Here is a 16,093-nt window from a genome sequence, read left to right as displayed (position 1 = left end):
AAACAAAATAATATAAAAAACTGTATTAAAAATTATCTGTAATTAATAAATGTACATTTTCTTTCTATTCATACTTTTTTACTCAAACTTACAAATCGCACCAACCTGGTTGCAATAATACATAAGTACCCTCTTAACATTTCGTGGCTTATATTAAGTACTGTAAATGAAATGCTTTCGGAAAACGTCATTGCTCTTCGAACTTGTGATTTTCGTCAGAAATTTCTTTGGCTTAATGTGGAAGTAACTTTATACCCTGTCATGTTTAATGATCATGCATTCTGACACAGGTGCCATTAACATGTACCTGGCACACTAGTTCTATGTTTCCTTGTGTAGACATTTGGGTGCAGATGTCATGTGATATATTTGTTGGGATGTATGTTGACTTGTGTACAAAAATTTTAACACTGCCTGTGTTTCAAGAAATTGGTCCTTATTAGGTGTATAAATAAGACTCTGCTCCTTTTTGAGTAAATGAAATATGTTAATTTGTTTTTATACTGAAAGAAAGATTTGTTTAATATATTTTCCATCAGAAGCTACAAAATTTGTCCAGAAGAGTAAATGGATTCTGTGAAGGAAGAAATCTGTTTTTAAACAGTCGAGTCATGAAGTTGATTTTTTATATCCTTGTAAGAACTGAGCTGCTGTTCAGGAAAGCTACGCTGATGGATCAATGCAAATTGTAATGTGAAGGAGCAACGTCTGGGAAATTGGCAGGTGGGGCAGCACATCTCGGCAAAGTGTATTTAGAGTTTTCTTGGCTGCTCTTGCAATGATTTCTCTGAATAGTTTCTTTGGTGAGTATTGCATGTTAGAAAATAACTTTGTCATGACTTTTGGCATATGTGGGGTGTTTTTTGCTTCAGTGCTTTTTTGAATTCATTAGTTGAAGTGTTCAGCATAATCCGATTCAGTTGTAACAGCTCATAGTAGACTGCACCCTTTGGTCTCACTAGCTACACAGCATAACATTATTTCCATGAGTATTCTGTTTTGGCATTGATGGACCTGATTTCTTTAAATGTACCCTTGTTTTTGGCCATGTAGGATTATTGTAGTGGATTCATTTTTTATCTCTTGTAAAAATTCAAATAAAAATCCTTTTTTTGTTTTTGAAGTACTAGTTCCCATATCGCATTTCAACATTCAATGTGCCATTCATATGGCACCTAATTTTCCTTGCTTTTTAACCATTCCGGTTTTATTCAGACATTGAAAAATGTATAGTTAATGCAGCAGCCAATTCTGATTGTATTTGGCAAGGATTTTTGTGCAGTGATACCTCTATATCTTCATTTTATGCTTTTTTGGTGGTTTTTCCGTGCTGTTTTATTATGGTTACAAAATTATTATTTTTAAACTATTGAAACTACTGTTTGCAAGTTGTATTCAATAGAACACGTTTGTCATTAATTTCCAACAGTAGACTGAACTTTTCTGCTGCAGTTTTCTTTGTAATATAATAATGAAGTAACACTTTCCCAACAGCAGACTGATTTTTTCTGCTGCAGTTTTCATTGTAATATAATAATGAAGTAAAACTTTCTGCAAATAGTTTAAAAAGAAAATCAAACTCAACATTTTCAGTAGTATTTACTGTTTAAACAGACGTCACTAACTAGTTATTAAAGGTCAAACCTTTCACATACAAGTGTTCCCAAATCCTGTTGAATGTAAGCAGTATTGCTAACAACAAATATAAGAAAATGGCAAAATCATATTCATACATCCAATATTTTTAATAATTATTTTGCAAATGGCCTTCTTTCTAATGAAAAATATTTACTTCACCAAGGCAGGGGATATATAGGGATTATTAGTATGAAATGATTCTCTGAAAGAATGGATGAATGATACTGTCCCTGTCATTTATGAAAACTTGGCCATAGCTATAATTTCAAAATATGGTTATCTTGGTCCCGAAGAATTATTAATACAAGATTGATATTATTATTAGCTAGATAATAATTTTGTTTTATATTTTATGTCTTACATGTGTGTTTTGATTTTCAGTGTTATCTGCATATTATTTTTGAAGTATTTATTTAGTGTATTGTAGTGTCAGATGCATAAAAAACACAGATAGGTAACCTCATAAAAAAAGCAAGTCTTATTCCATGAAAAAACTTTTAACTGTTACTTTTAACTTCACAACATCCTATTTTATTCCATTGATATAATGTATCGCATCTGTATTTGAGTGGCTAAAATCCTGATGTAGTAGTGTTTCACCCATACCTGTAGTGTTGTTTGGAATCTGTGAAGAATCTTTTTGCTAACACCAATAACTGTGGTCATCTTAGTAGAGATTCAGGATAGAAAGTCTTTTTAAATAATTCATAGCTGTACACATTTCCAATGAAGGCACAATGACTGCCACATCACATTTGAAGTATTTATTTAGTGTAGTGTTAGAAAATTATTAAAAATCTCACCTACATTTTAAAACTGTAGGTGAGAGCAAAAATCTGTGTTCATATACAAAATCAGCTTGGATTGAATGCATAAAAAACACAGACCCATAAAAAAGTCTTATTCCATGAAAAAACTTTTAACTGTTACTTCTAACTTAGCAACATCGATTTTTATTGCAAGAACCTTCTATTTTATTCCATTGATATAATGCATCACATCTGTATTTGAGTGGCTAAAATCCTGATGTAGTAGTGTTTCACTCATATCTGTAGTGTTATTTGGAATCTGTGAAGAATCTTTTTGCTAACACCAATAACTGTGGTCATCTTAGTAGAGATTCAGGATTGAAAGTTTTTTTAAATAAATTCGTAGCTGTACACGTTTCCAATGAAGGCACAATGACTGACACATTACATCGAAGTCGGAGGCATTAGGCTTTTCAAATGTGTAGTTGTAATTGAGGAATTAGGAAATTAATTTTGTTGAAGTTAAGAACATAAAGGAAATGGCTAGTCGAATATCCAGTTTTTAAACTTGATACAAAATCCTTTAGTCGGGATAGTTATCTCTTGCAAGACTTTGTACTCCTCTGTCCTTCTTAAACATTTAAAATTTCTTTAATCGAGAAGTGATGTGCATTGTTTTGACTTTCCCCAATTCTTTATTTATGTAATAGTAATTTGTTTCATGCCTTCATTTCATTCTAGGTATTGAAATTTTCATTTTCAATAAGTTTGGAGGTCTGTTTATGTGGTAAAAATTGTTTCCTGAACTAAAAGTACCAGAGGACTGAATTAACCATGTATATTGTGTTTCACTTATAGAAAGGAGATGCCTATATGTGGTAAGAAACTTCTTGGTTAAGAATTTTATCTTTCTAATTTTAAATAGTTGATAATGGAATTTTTTCAATAATCAATTTTTGTTGTTTAATTTTAGAATGCTTATTTAATTATACACATTTTGTTATTTTGCTCATTTCTTTAAATTAAGAGGGAAGTGTCATCCTGTTGAAATCAATTTAAGCAGTAGAATCTGTTTGAGGTGCAAATTAGTTGCATTAAGTCTGCTACATAAGCATTACTTGTGGATTTTTTTTTTTTTCTTAAAATGTTTAAAAACATTTGTAAATTTAATTAGCATATAGATTCCTGCAGTAATTATAGGCATGGATTAAGGTCCGTACATCAGAGGGAAAACGCGTTGAATGGTCAACAACATCGTGATATCACAGGGAGACCTCTGTCGCTTTCTCTCATACTACGAGGTTAGAAACTACGGTAGGCGCCTGAAACGAATTTGCGCTTATTTAACTGTTCTTATTTGCTAGGTGTTTACATTAAAGTTTTGAAAAAAGATATTAACTAAGTCGTAATTTAACATGTATAAATATCTAATAAACATTTTGTATTGACATAATACACTTACGTACATACAGATTTTGAAATATATATTTAAAACTAAAGATATCGAATAAATAAATAAATGAATGAACACTAACATGAAAAATAAATTTGCATTGTACATACCCTTATTTCTTTTACATATTTTATACTTAAACATATAATATCTAAGACAGTATATAAAGATATCTTATAAAAATAAACTTTGAATGATTGAAACCAAGGGCAAATTAAGTTCAAAACCAAAACCCAAATTATGTGCTGTAAATTGCATAAATTTAGTGGCTATATTTATTAAATTCTAAACATAATCTAAGCTTATTCAAATACCATACTGAATAAGGAAATGGTACATAAGAAATTTGCAAACGCTATTGTAAAAAAAAAAAAAAAATATTTGCATTTGCAGATTTTTTGTCATAGTTCACTATTTCAGAATCAAAAATATTTTTATTTATTTATTTTACATTATGAAGATGCATTATATATGTATATATATAATATTTTACACTAAGATATATATATGTATATAATAAATATATACAAATATTATGAGATGAATGTTTAAAGATAAAAGATATATCAGATAATACATAATACAAAATATATTTTTCTTTCCAAAAGTAACCAGGTATTCACGTCTAAAATTTTAGTCTAGATACGTAATTTGGATCAGTTCTGTTTGATAAAAAAATACTATTTTCAACAGATATGCTGGATACACCATTTTTTCTGCATCTAAGCTTTGCTTGAAGAAAAATTTTAAGTATTTTTTACAATACTTAAGCTAAAAAAATAGTGCACCTAAAATAACAAAACTAAAGATAGCTCAATTTTCATTCAGTTAAAGCAATATTTTTTTTTATTAAGAAATTATTTTCTTCAATTTATTTTTTCATTTCCACGTGATGTTCACAATTTTCATTGACTGAATGTAGTATTCTTTTTTTAGCTTTCGAATATTTTTGATTAACTAATTTTTGATTGAAATTCCTAAATCATATAAAAGCTCAAATTCTAGCAAAGGATTTAAGTAATTTTTCATGTGTGTTGGAAAACTGCTGTTTAAGAGTTTTGACAAAGTCCTTTATATTATTTTCTCGCTTTCTTAAAGTGGAACCGTTAAAATTAAAAATTGTTCTTCCATTTTATGAATTTGCGTTTTCCACTCTTCAGATGGTTGAATAAGTCCTCCATGAGACAGATGTTGTATCCACGATGAAAAACAATTTGGATCTTCTTTCAGTTTATACGTAAATTCCCCGAGATTAGGGTACTCGATATGATGTTTTTTTGCTCTCCACCCTGCAATATAACTTAAACCATCATTTTCTGTGATACTCATATCCAATTTTATTTCGCATTTTTCAGATGGGCAATCGATGTTTTTTCAGTATCACTGTTTTTTGAATATGAAAATGACATTTTGTCATCGTTTCTGACAACAGCTTTTACACCAGCATCCCACAAAACCTAAAAATAATCATCTTCTACTCTACCTTTCGTATTTGTGATTCCGTGGACTTCAATAAAACCATTCTTGCCTAGTATCACTATACGTAAACGATATAAAGCAATAAGAGGAGTAGGATGATCATCTAGTCCTCTTCTGCTCCTTAATTGCGAAAATGTATTTTCAAGAGCGTCTTGATTTAAACAATGCGTTAGAATGTATGAGCAGTTATATTTTTCTTTGACATAATGCAAGAGACTTTTTAACGATGTGCTAGAAATTAGAACACCTTTTTGAAATACCTGCAGTAACTTTTTTCCAGTGCACCTCATGTTTTTCACAGTTTTGCAAAAATTATCTATTGCTGCATCCTGAGTTTTTATATACTTTCCTTAAGCACTTTTACAAGGAAATCCAAAAATTTCCGGTGGGGTGTGGTGTATTTAATTATGGCAAAGCACACTAGGGCTATCTGCCTAAGGGAAGGCATGCCTTCGTGGAGGACTTTCTAAGGGAAACTGGCTCGTATACACGTTACACATGGGGAAAACCACAAAAACACCCACGCAGCCAGCCCGTTTGCGGGATTCGAACCTCGGACCAAACTACCAGCCTTCAGCAACTTTACTGCTCGGCCGCTGGTGGGTCCCCCAAAATTTCCGGAATATAACTATTGAAAATATGAAACCATTTTACTTCTTTTATAAAATGTGCTAAATCACAACATAATTTAGGATCGGACCCAGGCTTGTATCTCTCTAACACAACTGCAGTTAATTCTGAAAACAAGTGTGATGCTAGACGCACATATTGTCGCTGAGATTTTTCACATAATATGCGAGTTTCTGTCAGTTTACAGCAAGCTTTTTACTCACTAGCATTAATTTAAGTAATTCCTAAACTGGAGTTTTACTTATAATGGAGTTATCGCTTAAGACAAAACGAGTATCTAAAAGCTAATTGCAAATAAGCTTCAGAAGATATGGCACATCTGCAAAAAAATAAATATTTTCATTGGTAATCGGATGCATACACCATGATTTATTTTTATTTATTTGTAATGTTTTCCACAGTGCATCGTTAGATCCACTCGTATCACTCACTACAGCCACAACTTGTTGCCCAGTTTGATGTTATTTTGAAATCACGTCAAAAAGAATGGCATCTGTCATCCTTCTATAGAAGTCTACAAAGAGTGGTTGCTTCCACTTATCGACAAGCCCTCGCGCTAATAGCATTTGCATTTGTGAATACGGGCCAATAATTTGGCTGTGTTTCATATCATATTCATATGTAGTTTTAATTTTCATTTCATCAAACGATAAAACTATGCAACATTGAAAATCTTTCTCACCTTCTCTTAATTATTTTCATCATTTTTAAAGCATCGTCTAAAATACCTTGCCGCAGTTGAAATAATGATGCCCAACGTCTAAGAGTAGCTAAATGTGGAAGAGGATAATTTAGATGCTTCTTAAGATAAAGATATGCCTTTCTACTTGAATAGCATAATGTGAATGCAATTGACAATGTTTCATCATCCCATTTCACTTTCTTTTTCTGATGAGTTAGCAATTTTTCCTGTGGTTTAGTAAAAGTTTGTTAACAGCACTGGAAAGTTTTTTATATTTAATGTCAGTTTTAAATTTCTCTCTTCTCAACTGTGACACTTCCTTTTTCAAACGCACTAATTGTTTCCTCAGGAAGCAAATTGTATCATTGGCGGATTTTAACATTTTCTGTAAGTAGTTAATTTCATTTTTTTGCCCTATGTTTTCTTTCTTGTACATCCAGGTAGAAAACGTTTTCTAATATTGTCTGTTCCAGAGCTTCACCACTGTCATTTTGTATGAATGTTCCAACATCGTTTCGAGAGGGAGCTTTTTCTAGCAAATCAAGGGCAAGATGGTGACTTAAACGACGTTTGTACCATGAATCACGTTCTTGTTTAAGAGGATCTTTTGACCATATAAATACTGACAGAACAGCCGTTTTCTCCAGTATCTGAAATCATGATAAAATAGCTATTAATGCATTTGTGACACAAATTAAGAATTAATTAATAGATTCAGCTTTTTTATGTCAGTAAAGACATAAGTAAATTTCTTACTTTATGTCTTTACTAATAATTTTTCAGCAGCTTAATGCACGAAAATACTAGACATGTTTATATTTTGTTTTTAAAAAAAATGTGTAATTTCATATATATATATATATACATTTACATTTTTGTAATCTTTATTCTGTAATTTAAGGGCCCACCAGCGGCCGAGCGGTAAAGTTGCTGAACACTGGTAGTTCGGTCCGAGGTTCGAATCCCACGAATGGGCTGGCTGCATGGGTGTTTTCGTGGTTTTCCCCATGTGTAACATGTATACGAGCCAGATTCCCTTAGAAAGTCCTCCACGAAGGCATCCCTCCTCTCAGGCAGATAGCCCTAGTGTGCTTTGCCATAATTAAATACACCACACCACTGTAATTTAAGTTTGTAATTTAAGCCATTTTGGCACAAAGAGATATACAAAATTTTTCTATAAACAAGCTTTGAACTTAAGCATATTATTTTACAATTAGCACTGAAGATAAAATATTTGATGGTATAAAACAGAAGTGAATATTACGTAGCATTAAAATATAACAAAACTATTGAAAATTTAGTAACCTTGAAGAAAAGATTCTCACTGACAGGAAACAGAAAACCTCACAGGAGTTGAGCATTCGAAAGCAATGACTTATCATTTCCCTTGGACTCTGGTCACCCTCTGTTCTGTCATACGTTTAGACTTGACACATACGCTCTGTGTCTCAGTTTCCGAATGCGCAAACCTTTTCACTGTACAGACCTTGGGCATGAATCTTAAAAGTCAGTTTCATTTAATCATATTGGTACATTTCTGTTAATGGGGTGCCATCAAATGCTTCCAATGGCAAGGCTGTGCTCGATGCTGAATTAGTAAAGTTCTCTGGTGTATTTGCTCATATATATTATATGATATATTATACTGTTATTACAAGTTTATTTTTTCCATGAAGCTTTGCATATCATCAAGGTTGCTATTATCTAGTTAGATTTTGTAAGAGTGTAACATTACAAATGGAGGCAAAAGTGAAAACATCATCTGTATTAACATATATTTATTGAGCACACAAAAAGAACATGGTAAAAAATATATATGGTAAAGAAACTATAGTGACAACAACTGAAATTGTTGCCAAAAAGAAAAAGTAAAAAAACTGTCTTGACACGCATATTGCAAAAATATGATCACAAATGTAAAAGTTATTGGTAACGCTTCCTCTTTATTAAATTTCCCTCAGTCCTACACTGAACCTTTGGTTATACAAGGCTTTCTTTTGTACACTCTTATTCAACATGTCTGCTGCATTTGAAGTGGAAAGCACATAGGTAAAGTTCAACAACTTCTCTTCAACCATCTTTCTTCAGAAAAAAATGCCTGAGTTTAATATGTTATGCTCTGAAGTAAAATGGTTTTTAGCTAAAGCAGTGACATCCTGATTAACAACAAATATACTTTGTGGAAAGTTCAAAAAATGTTTTTTCACAATTTTTTACAAAAAGTTTTTGACCCGGAGCACTTGGCTGCGTGGCACATTGAGAAGTACTCAGTTTCAACTGTTGACAGGGCAGACATCTGTTGCCTCTTGCTGCTCCACCTGCTAGCAAAAAAACAAAAACAAAAAAACAAAAATCCACCAAATGATCATCTATTGATCTATTTGGAATCACAGAACACTTCCAAATTCTTACTAGTCTTTTGTCAGGTCAGTTTTAATTCTTTGGTGTGTTTAGGTAACGAAGAATTTGTTGTATGCCACTAATGTTCTTTTCTTTGACAATTATTGAACTGGCTTACGTAAGTGGTAGCAAAGGCTAAATCAGGCATTGTTCCTTCTGCCAGGTACAGAAGCCCTCCAACAGCCTATTTTAGTGCTTCTTCAGCATCCAACGTATTATCCTTTTCCTTAATGGCTGGTGTATTTTTCATACCTGGGTCTAATGGTGCTGATGATCCTTTAGCATCTAGCATATCGGTTGTTTCCAAGAGCTCACCAGCATAGACACTTTGATTGAGAGTCAGTGAGCCATCGTCCCTTCCGCTTATCCTAAAAGATGGTGATGTATTTTTCCCAAGTTTGTTTTTAAATGTGACTGCAATATTGTCCTTAAATTCCTGAATGACACAGACTTTGTTGAACATCACAAGCAGGTCATCCACATATATACCTATGATTAACTTCTTTTCCTTATTGAAGTGAATTCAAGGGTCTGTTCTGCATCCTGTTAGATTAGTTGACTTTTCAAATTTATCCAGGCAGATGTTCCATTCTCTCCCAGATTGACTGAGATGACTGTTGGATTCCATAAAGACTTCTTTTAACAAGCAAACTTCTCCATGTGGTTTCTCATGCAGACTTACCGGTGGCTGTTCCATAAAAATTGTCTCGCTTAATTTTCCATTTAAATAGGTTGCAGTAATATCCAACTGATGAACCTGCCAGTCTTGCTCGACTCGGAATGCTAATAAAGTTGTAACTGACTTTGTTTTTATTACAGGAGAAAACGTCTTATTGTAGATAATTCTTTTGACTTGGGTATAGCCATGAGCAGCTAAACGAGCTTTATGTCTTTCCACTTGTTCGCCTTTATTAAGTTTTCTCCTGAAGACCCACTTGCATTTTACAACTTTTTTTTTTTTTTTTTTTTTTTTTTTTTTTTTTTTTTTTGTGTGTGTTCAGGCACTATGTCCCAAGTTTCATTTCCGTTTGAATTTTCCAACTCTTCTTCTATGCTTAACTTCCATTCTTCTGCATCTGGACTAGTTAATGCCTCTTCCAAAGTTTCAGGATCTTTCTGAAAAACTTCCTTGAGTGTTGAGTCTAAACTGTTCCTCTTCTGAACTGGAACATGACCACAGCAGGCGAATTCAATGATGTTCATATGTTTAATTCTAGGTTTGTTTCCCATCCATAATTCATAAAGACTTGAATTAGGAACTGAAAACTTGCCCATCCTATTCAGTATGTAAACTGAAGTGCTAATGAACTCTGCCCAGAAGAAAGCTGGGAAGTCCACTTATTCATTCAAATATTTGAGAGTTCTGGCCATTTCAAGAACTGTTCTGTTCTCGTTCAGAACTGCCATTTTGTTGTGATGTATATGGAACTGTGCACCTCTGCAAGATTCCATGCTTGTCCAAAATCTTTCGAATCGCTTGGTTGTCAAATTCTCCACCTTTGTCACTGAAGATTTAACTGTAGACCCTAAGTTCTTAGCATGAGTAGGAAATTTTTAAGCACATCCTTTACATCTGATTTGTGCTTTAAGGGGAAAAAACAGTATTGAAATTAGGTGTAGGCATCTTTGAAGATTCCTAAATGATTCATCAAATAGCCCATAAGTATCTGTTGAGAGCAGTTCTCCAGCTTTTGTAACCTCTTTTTCTGTTTCCAAACTTGGTGGGCTTTTCCATATACACAGGCTTCACTTATTTCATATCCGACTTAATATTCAACTTTTTCTCAAGAATTGCTTTTACGTGCCTTTTATCATGGTGACCCTTATTGTTCATGATAAAGTTGATTCATTATTCTCAGTCACATTTATGTCAGTGTAAGTTTCAGAGACTAAGGTGTTCATCATGGCTCTGAAGAGACCCCTGCCAGCATTTATTAATCCACACAGAATCATTTCGCCATCTATTTTTAAATAAGAGTCCTTAAATCCTGATTCAAACACATTGTTCTGGTTTCTGTTTTGAGTTGCTAACAGAGAAAATAGATTTTTACTTATTTCTGGAACATACCAGACATTTTCAAGATTTATTATTTAATTCATCCTGTTTACAATAGTCATATTTTGATAGTGTCTTTTCCAATTGCTGGTAATGACTCCATTTGGTGCAGTGATGCAGTGGGGAAGCTGAAATTTTTCAAAGTAGTGATTGTTATTGAGGATGTGTTTTGAAGTCTCAATGTCAATAAACAGATCAACAGAATTTGTTTCAGTGGAAAATATTGCCTCGTGTATTGTTAGGAGTATCATATTTGCAACAACATTATTATTACCTCCTTTGGTTGGCCCTGTATCTAGACTAGGTTTTGGAGGTTTTCCATCAGCTACCCGCTTTCATATTCTGATCAAGTGTCCTCTTGGGAGGCAATAATTACACTTGTGTCTGTTTTTCTTGTTAGGAGCTGATTTCTGTTTATATTTTCAAATTTGCTATCAATGCTTCCTGATCTAAGGTTTCTACAGAATTTGGATCTTTCCTTAAATCTCTTTTATGGGTGCACAGTTCTGTGGTTAATTTGTCTAGAGCTCTCTTTTCATCACTATGAAGTAACCAACTCGATTTGAAAGTATGATGACTGGGAGGTATTTTACCAATTAACAGCATTTCTGGGAGTCTGTTTTCTCTCTTTTCGAGTCCACTATTCATTTTGTTCCATAAATTCTTCAGTTTTGATAAATGAACTGTCATATCATCATTTGACCAACTGAATGTAAAGAATCATAAGGATATGTCGTAAAGTTGGTTATCGGACAAATCTTTGAATATTTTGTGAAGTTCGAGCCAAATTTCTCTTGCACTGTCAAATCTCAATACCTCTTCTAAAGTATCTTCGGTCATGCAATCGTAAGAACCATCATAGCACAATTATTGGTTTTGTTAGAAATGTTCACATCATCTCTGTATCTCTTTTGAATCTCTTCAGTTGTGGCTTGATCAGGCTGCAATGGCTTTTTCAATTTTCCTTTCACAACTTTTAAAGCATCTTCATGATAACTTAGTACAAACTTAATTTGATATTTCCAAATGGATCAATCTTTTTTTCTGCATAATGGCTTAACTGATATCTTTGCAGATTAATCTGCTGATGTACTAGAGGCTTAAGAACTGCCATGTTAGGCTTACAGACTGCCGCATCAGTCTCATGAACTGCAACTAACTTGGTAAAAGTATATTTACGTGTACCCCTTTGGCGACTTTTGGCAGTACATGGATACCGAGGCATCCTAGTCAGTGCGCACTCCCTTGACTTAATCTATGTACACGTCGACCTATTTTCTCTTAAAAAAAAAAAAAAAAATCAGAGAATTGCACAAACTTGGCATTGGGCATTCCCTTGACTTTTTCCATGTACATATCAAAATATTTTCACTTAAAAAGTCAAAGAAGCACCCAATTCTAGGTAAAAGTATATTTACGGAACATTCAACTACTCAGTTTACCATAAATGAAACAACTTGGCGATAAATGAAACAACAACTTCGCGATAATACAAGGGGTACCCTTCAGTTTACTCTAATCACTAACTTTTATCTCTGCTTCGAAATTCTTCTATGTAGTTAGAGCATCCTTGGGCCATAACCTGTTAGAGTCTAACATTACAAATGGAGACAAAAATATAAATATTTGTATTAACGTATATTTATTGAGCATGCAAAAAAAACATGGTATTAACAACTGAAACCATAACCAGAAAGAAAATGTAAAAAATGTGTTGCCACACAAGTTGCAAAAATAGAATGGGAAATATAGTCACAAATATTAAAGTTATTTGTAACAGATTTCACATCAACGTTTATGTTTGACGTTGTGTGTTGCCCTGTTAATATAATGTACTATCACATCATATAATTAAAAATCTTTATTATACGCTACACAACCTTCAGGTCTTGAGTTACCTTATAGTTGACATATATAATAAAGTTCTTCACAGTAGCCAACTTCTGGGTAATTTATACTGAAATATGCTTTAGCTTGTTTTGCTTAACCAGTATATAAGTTTGAGAGTAATGAACTCAACTGGGCAAGCCCAACAATTATGAGTTTAGCAGTCCTCTGAACTAGATCACCTATTATGAATTGTCTTATAGTTTGTTGGTTGTTGTTATTTTAATAACCAACTTCATCATGATAACAGGAAATCTGTTATTTTGTGAAGAATCTGTCATCTTGTATAGACAATCATCTACACGATAGAAATCCACTGACAGTATCTCAAACCATAGTGTGTAATGCCAGGATGTATTAATGAAAGCAATAAGAGCTGTGTTTCCAAATGTATAATCTTAAGATTCTTTTCTGATTATGTGTATTATGATCAACTTAACTTACCAGGTATACTAAGCAGTTGTCATTTTGACATTAATTTGTGAAGAGCAGCTTATGATTTTAATTTATCCACAGTAAATATTGTGTAGCATTTTTTGTAAGCTATCACAGCCAATTATATTGCATCAATGTTTTTTCATCTGCTATTTTGTTAATTGAGTATTATTGCTGAGAAAAACATAAATAATTTCATTTATGCACAAGTTCTTTTATTCCCTAAAAAGCATCAACTTCTTTTGCAACCACAACTTAATTTCACTACTTTGCTTTGAGTGCTTCTATTTCAGGCTGATAGATGAAAAATCTGATTACTGCCTTTTTTCTCCCTTTTGTTTAAAGTTAATCATTGTAAATTTAAATATTATAAGTAATTTAAACTGTCAGTTTTAATTTTCATGTTTTTTTTCTATAATTACAGTATTCTGAATTATTTTCAATGAATTTGACACAGAATCATTTAAAAAAGTTTCAAAAATTGGGCAAATATTTCAAAATGTACATATGACTACTAAATAAATATAACCATTGTTTTTTAGCATTAAGTTTACAGTTTGTTTTCTTTTAAATATTTTCTTATATTCATTCTCCTTTAATTTTGAAGCTAAGCGACTGTTACTGGTGAAGTAGCAACCTCTTTGTTCAAACCATTTGGGCTGGAGCCATTTTGGACAACACTGTTGTCAGGAAAACCTGTGAAAAATATTTTGGCAATTAAAGGTAGAAATATATAGCATCTTAAGCAAAAGTATTCATTGTGATACATATATGTATGTATTTATATCATAATGCATTTACTTATTATGTTATTTTAAATAATTATCGTTTGAATTTATTATATTTACAAATATTTACACAATATTTACAAATAGATGCGTGCTACCTTTTGATAACAATGTATATGAAAGTCATTTCCTGGGCAAAGTTTTCACTGTTCCGTTTTTCACATATTATATACTAAGATTACTTGTAGTTGTCTAGGTAAGATAGTGGTTAGTAATGTTGCTACTGAGAGAGGGTACAGGTTTGAATCCCGGAGAAGGCATGGACATTTTTAAATGTGTAGCATCTGTGTAGCATGTAGGCACTCAAAAGATACAGCAAGCCTAAGTCCTGTCAAGTAGTTTGGTAGTAGGGAAGGAGGGGTGGAAGTCTCTTGGACCCGTCTCCTGGAGGCTTTCCTTCAAACCTGAAGTGGAACTGGACAAAGTTAATGTCACCTCTATGGTGCTCAATGCTCATACAGAACATAAACTTACACTCTTTACCATAATACAGTACAAAGTCTCTAATCCGGAATGATCTATAATCCGGACCTCAAAGTAACAAACTTACGCATGTGCTTAAAACTTTGCATGCGTAGCGGATGCGCGTTTGATGCGCGCGTCTGCTACGCATGCACATAAAGCCAGTAAAGTGTTTACCCATGTGTGGCTTCCGATAGTGAAGAAAGTAACAGAGAACGTTATTGAAAACGAAAAAATTTCAATTGACAAGTTAGTCGGTATTCTTCACACAGCAATTACAGGACTTAAACAGTGGAACTTTGTAACTGAACAAGAAATTATGTCTGTTTCTAGAATAAAAGAGAAAGTATTAGCACAAAAAAACGAAGCAACTTAAACAATTTACATTGATAGAAATGTTTACTAAAGTAAACATAAATATTAAGCTTTTGTTGCAAGTTGGCCCCTTAATGCTAATTGACTACGAAGCTATCAAGGGCCTAAAGTACGGCCGAGTGTAATAATAGCTTACGAGAGAGTAGCCTAAAAAGGTTGACACATGCTAGCCGGAATATCTGGTATCTCTCTCACTAAGACAGTAGAACTTCGCAGTTAAATACCACTCTTCCTCATTAGCATTCAGACGTGATTCTAAAACTACGTTCTGGCCGGAAGTGGTAAGTTTAAATTAAGAAGTGATAAGAAAGGAAGTTTACCTCATAATTTAACTTTTATTAAAATTAACAAAATCCTTACATAACTCCCGACTAGACTTTAAATAGTCGAAAGCTAAAGGTCGGTCTCTAAACGACCTTGTTTAAGACTTTAAAGTCTAAAAACTTTCTAATGTTAAACTATACACTTCTAACTCTTGCATTAACTAGATTTCACTTTAAACTTCTGTTCTTAGGGTCAACTTTACAGTAATTCTAAGGCTAGACTAAAGCTAGAATTTGACAAAAAATTGGATTTTTGATGCAATCATCTGCTTCTTTCATTTAATCCATAATTTATTCTGCTACTTTAGTCTTGGTCCTTCCATATCTGGAAGGAAACAGTATTAGTACTGGTGTTTTACAAAAATTTCCATATCCCTTACAATTACTCGTTTATTGCACCATTTGGCCCTCGCACACTTTCATTCATACTTCTTTTTTCCCAATGCTCTCTAGAAATTGTTCTGAAATGTACTTAGGGTACTTATGTAACAAAACTACCGCTACACAATATCTAACATTGTTAAATTTGACATACTAGACCTCACAAGACTTCCTACACACCAACACTTTCCTAATGTACTAAGTGAAAGCTTAAATTTTCTTAAAGTGTTAGCTGGAGAGCCTAACATTAAACACACATATATATATTCTAAAACATTCAATTCTTTCACAAATTCATTTACATGGAGGCCAAAATTTGTCTTTTGTGCAAGTTAAGTTTACGACACTTTAA

At 32.9% G+C, this 16,093-nt stretch overlaps 1 protein-coding gene across 7 annotated transcripts in view; it reads left to right on the top strand.

Moving 5' to 3' along the window:
* Window positions 1-16,093, top strand: part of LOC118179348 (histone-lysine N-methyltransferase SETD2-like) — a 205,043-nt gene that overhangs the window by 8,730 nt on the left and 180,220 nt on the right. For 6 of the 7 annotated variants that reach the window (XM_035348531.2, XM_035348536.2, XM_035348525.2 and 3 more), the window contains 2 exons: window positions 3,129-3,265; window positions 14,020-14,135. The gene's annotated coding sequence lies outside the window, so the exon portion shown is untranslated. The remainder of the gene's footprint in view (window positions 1-3,128; window positions 3,266-14,019; window positions 14,136-16,093) is intronic. The other variant, XM_085808858.1, reaches the window with a different exon arrangement.

Source organism: Stegodyphus dumicola, chromosome X2, assembly GCF_044657685.1.
Source record: "Stegodyphus dumicola isolate Sdum_Otavi_A_Nest chromosome X2, ASM4465768v1".
Lineage (NCBI taxonomy): Eukaryota > Metazoa > Arthropoda > Arachnida > Araneae > Eresidae > Stegodyphus > Stegodyphus dumicola.
The sequence above is the reverse complement of the archived record's forward strand: the minus strand, read 5'-3'. Positions and strand labels throughout refer to the sequence as shown.